The sequence below is a fragment of the Egretta garzetta genome, unplaced genomic scaffold, assembly GCF_000687185.1.
Source record: "Egretta garzetta isolate BGI_Z169 unplaced genomic scaffold, ASM68718v1 scaffold163, whole genome shotgun sequence".
In the NCBI taxonomy this organism is placed as follows: Eukaryota; Metazoa; Chordata; class Aves; order Pelecaniformes; family Ardeidae; genus Egretta; species Egretta garzetta.
The window spans coordinates 3,557,001-3,562,583 of NW_009259308.1; positions in this window are offsets into that span (position 1 = coordinate 3,557,001).

Genomic DNA, 5,583 nt, shown 5'->3' on the forward strand with positions numbered 1-5,583 from the left:
GCTTATTCAGCCCTTGTGTCCATTGGCTTTGTAAGGAAAAAAAATCGCTATCCAAAAAATGTAAGAAGTTTCAAACGGTGAAAAGCTGCCACTTTTCCAAATATTTTAATGAATATCAGAGAAAATTAAAGCTGATGATGGAAGAAGGCTGGAGCCCAGTCAGAAAATCAGTGAGTGCTAATGTTAAAAATATCACTGGAGGAAATGGAATTCAAACTCAAAAGTGAAATCAGCAGGTGCAGCCCTTACACAACTCTGGTTTTGTCAGGTTGTAGGCCTGGAAATAACCTTGAGAGAGAAGAATTGTGAAGGAATGGTGGTGAGTCACCAACGTCGAAATGGTAAGGCTGGCAGATCACTGGGAGTTACTTACTGGGGGCTTACAAACCCATGCCAGAGACTGTGAGTGCAGCTAAAACCCCTGCGGTGGTTGTCCTCGGTGCTCAGTCAGGAAGGAGCAGTGTTTTTTTTTATTTAATGTATTTTCTCCATAACATTCTCTGGAGTTCTTGATTTTACCTCGTTGCCTAGTCCAGCTTGGGAAGAGCTGTTGTGATAGTGTTTGCACCCCCGCTTTTGCAAAAGTATGCCACAATTTTTTGTCTTCAGTGTGTGTTCAACATAATTCCATTTTCTTGTGTCAGCAAATTCAATAACAATTATTAAAAATAAAATAACAATTATTAAGAAAAATACCACGTATTTTTTCTGCCTGCTGGAGGACCTCGGAGGTTCGTAGACTGCTTTCAGACTGGCATCTCTTACCCCGTAGAAAGGCCACTCCTTCCAGCCTTCTCTTTTTTTTTTTTTTATAATTTCTCTGAATATCTCTTGGTTTCTTGCTCTGGTTTTGGTGATGAGGTTCCAGAAGAGAGTACAGTTTCTAGATCTGATTGTAGCAGGGACCACACCGGCAAAGCTGTGCAGCAGCACTGTACTAAATGAGAGGTCCCTGGCCACACCATGAGCATGGCGTTGATCACACTGTCAAAACTGCGACCGCATTTTGTTGCAATTTAAGTCTTTCAGCTGTCGTTTTTTGTGATGCTGCCAACCGTCCAGCATCGGCCACTCTCCCTACAGATGAGAAGGTCTCTGGTTCTTTGGTGCTGAGCTTTAGCTGGTGATTTCAACAGCTGATAACCGGGGCAGCAGGGAAGAGCCTTCTCAATAACAGGGCCATCACGGACACCAAGGACTTCTGGAGCAGACAGAGCCGCCCAGACTGGCAACACCGACACACGGCACACCAGTCCCCTGCTGTCACCAACCCAGCGTGCAGCACCGACACCAAAACTTGGGAAGCTCAAGGGAAGTAACACTAATTCAGTGCTGAATATAAGAATAAACAAAACCAAATCACGGATGTCGTTACTTGGAATTCTTTGATCCAATTTACTTTGCAGGACCGTGACTCCTGTCAGCGCTGTGGACGAGGTGGGATCACTAGACGTGGTTGAGGGGACACAACAGCTCAGGCTGCTGAATGTCCAACCACGGCGCTATAGTAATATTGAAGTTACTGCTACAGCAATAGAACGGGCAATAATTCATTGCATGTTTGTCTGTCTTCAATATTGCAGGTAGTCTGTGCGCTGGCTCTCTTAGATTTACAGCTGCTGCCTATGCCAGTGATTCTCATTGAATTTGTCTTAACCCAGCAGGATGAAATCAGTTACTTAGTTTGGTAAATCCAATCGCTCCATCTCCTCTTGAGTGCAAAACCGAGCCAAGGAAGGCTGAATTCGTGGGGAGAGCACGGGTCCAACAGTGCCATTCTAGAAAATCGTATAGATGATGTGTGAGACATAGCCTCACCCTGCATTCTTTAAAAGGTTAAGAATTATGAGTTTTTCTTAATGTTCTTGTGGCAAGATTAATTCCTCTCTGTTAAGAAAATACTTGGCTGGTTTGGTAAGTAGCAATACTCAAATCTCCTTTAATAGATCACTTCTATACTTTGTTTTCTGTTAATTGTGTTCAATGCTTGCTTTGGTCTTTTATCCAAACCCTGCTCCCATTGCTTTACAAGTGATATCTTCATGGGATTTGACATTCAGTGAAGCTGACATTCAGTGAAGCCAGTCAAGACGCAAACCACAGCCTGACTTCTCACATCCTCTTCTACGAAATGCAAGTTTGGTTTCAGTCTCTGCTGTTGTGCTCGGCCCTTCTACCCTGTGAATAACTCCCCATATTCCCTCTTAAAAAATTAATCCTCCTGAATGCTAAGGAATGTAAGAGGCTATACCAAATAGCATAGTTTTTAATGAATATTCCTGCTTTCGTTGCGTGGCTGTTTCACCTGCTCTCCTTTTTCCATCGTAGCAATTTCAGAAGGCTTTTGCTGATCCAGGCATTTATTTGCAGCTTTGCACACAAGTGTTGGTCACAACCTGGGCTTTGATCTTTTGTCTGTGCATTCAGAAATCCCCGCAGGTTTGCTGTTGTTATTTAGCTTTGTGAAATGTTAGCGGTTTTCATCCAGTTTGAGTCTCTGCAGCATATTTATCTGCCACTAAATCCCTTCCACAATTTACTGGCGATCAAGTGCTTACAAACCTTTCAGCATGGAGTAGTCTGGCAAATGTACATGCAGAATAAAAATGAGCAGGGCAAGGTTACTCAGGAAACATTTCTATTATCTTCGTATTCTCGTACTGTTCCTGTTACCAAATGCTGTACGATGCTTTCAGACTTTAGATCCTGAGGCTTTACCAGAGGTAGTAATTGTTGCTGTCCAGGCTCTGTGGATAAGAAATGGAGGCAAAGTGACTTGGTGAAGGTCATGCAGCCAGTCCGCGACTAAGCTGAGACTAAAACCCAGCTCTCCTGTGCTTCAAACACTAAACCAGATTTAATGCTAAGTGCTCCTGCAGAAAGCATGGTAATGGAGGCAGAGCAGCAGCATCAATGACTTAAATTTGTAGCTATTGATGCATATTTAATGCATAATTTATTATGTGTTAGGTTTATTTATTATGTATTTATTATGCATTTCATTTAATTAATTTTCAAGCCTACTTTTTGAAGGGGGATGGTAAGCAACAAGATCCGAAGGGAGTGTGTCTCTGGCTGATCTGCACCGTGCTCCTGGTAACTCCTCCATCTGAGCTGAGGGCTTGCGCCCGAGCAAGATCACAAGCTCACACCTGATACCTCGCCCTGTACTGTGCAACGGGCTGGAGATAAAGGCAGGCAGTGAATGGCTCTGCTCTTCGCCGAGCCTGCTGAAGCTTTGAAGAGACTACACACCATTTCTTATTTCTTTTTAATTTGTTCTCTCCTTCCGTTTATATAAAAAGAACTTTTTTACTGAGATTGTGTTAGACCTGTGGATAGCAATGAGACACAGCGTCCCGGTGCATCCCTGTGGGTTATGAACTGTTGTGCTTTGATATTTAATTACATTACACTTAGACGAGTGGGCAGCTGCTGGCTTGCACCAAGTGCTCTGGCTGAGGACTTCCCCAGGCTGGTGAGGAATGTCTCCGCGGGCCTCTGGCTGGCTCTGTCTGGGGGACAGGGACACCAAGCTCAAGGGACATGGGGGTCACCACTCCTTTACGTCAAGGGACATGGGGTCACTGCTTCTGCACACCAAAAAAAAGCCTGCCTCGTGCAAAGCCCCCCACCCCTGTAATTTCATCAGCAGCTGCTTTCTCTGTGCTACTCATTTGGCATGAAAAAAAAATGTCTTGTCATAAAATAATTACATGAAGATTTTGCTTGCACAGATGAGTTTGCAATCTTGCGCAAGTTGAGTGAGAGTTACATGAGAGATCAGTGCTTTTTGGTGCATGCTGTCTGTGGGTAGAGACATTACTCAGCGTATACTTCCTTTATGTGCCTCCAAGGTATGTAACCCCATGTTGCAATGAAGCTGAACAGCCCATGAAACTCATTGCCAAACTGATAAGTAACCTGTGGAAATCGCTTGCACAAGATACGGCTGCCAACAATATAACCAAACTTAGGAAAAAAGGTTTAGAAAAGACAAATACAAAGAATTAGAGAGCATTTAATATTTGAGGGAGGGAGTGACGCCTGAGACATTATCAGTACATTAAAATAAATGTACTGAGCATGACATCATTATTTGATGCAAAACACTGGGCCATCCATATATTCCAGAGTTGCTCACTAGTAGGATCTCGGTGTTGGACTTGCATGCCTATAGTTCTATCCCCATCACTCAGGATGCTGGTTTACATCCCTAAATACCACACTTGGTGCAAAGAAGGAACAGGCAAAGCAGGCAAAGACAAACAGCAGAGCAAAGAGCACATCTGATGAGTAAAAATCTGGAACCAAGGGCGTGATGTGGCATCGGGATATTGGACTATTATAAAAATTCCTGCCTTCTTCATGCACCAGCCAATTTTACCCACTGATGCATTCATGGCCAGAGGTTAGCATCACGGGTATTCATCCCAGACCAAGCCTGTCACCTCTTTTAAACCATTGGTAGACATGAGCACTCTCCAAATGGGTTAGAAGGGAGGAAGAGGGGGAGCTGTACTGTATATTAGAATAGAATAGTTCAGTTGGAATATATATACACACACACACACACACATATGTCTATACACGCACATATATTTGTACCCTTCTCTTTCCATTTTCTCCAGTCCATATTTACCAGATGCATCCATGCACCCACATAAAGGAGAAATATTTCATTCGACCCCCCCCAAGAAATCAGTGGGAGTTTTGCCACTGATGAAGCACATGTGCGTGGTGAGAGCAGGGCAGTGTTTCGTCCCTGCACCGCTGCGTGCTGAGAGCTGCTCGACAGGAGAGGGGCTGTGCTCCTCTGGCCACAGATATATTTGCAGGTATCCATCCTGGAGTGAGTTAGAGGGCTGGAAAGTCAACCAGCAGGTACCTGAAATGTAAGGCCAGGCTTTCAGCCTTGTTTTCTGGCAAGACAAGCATTTTTCACCCACGTGGTTTGGTAGTTCAGGCAATACAGGCAGCACAACTCTCAGGATGTGGACATTAAAAAAAATACCTTACCTACCTCACATTTGCGCTGCTGATAGTATGTGGCTGTTCGTTTACAATTTCCTTCCTGCATAGGCAGCAATCACTAATTTTAGACTCGCTTACATCTAAAAGTCACATTTCTGGATTGGAAATGGTTTGCTGTCTCTCAAGAAGAATCCTACCCCATCTTGCCAGGTAACTACTACTCTGTAAATTTAAGCTACAGATTTCTTGGGTTGTTAAAAGGAAACGAGTACAGCGCACAGCAATGTTGGTTTGAAGGTATCCGGGAGTAAACAACAAAGCTGATCCATTTGTGCAACAGCTGTTAGAGAAACGCATAGAGTGCCTAGCAAAAATGGAAAAAAAGATTATAATCTCCAGGTTTAGCAGTTCCACTGCAAAAAGTGGCTTCATAGTAATAAAGTAGGTAACTCTAGATAGGTGATTCTATATAGGTTAGCATCTACATTAGCTACGTAACTTTTAAGTCCTACAGAAATTTGTCAAGTCTTGCTCTTACTATTTTATGGATTTTGGTTTGGTAAGGCACAGTCAGATGATGCTTTTACCTTTTAATGTGCTGGTGTTAAC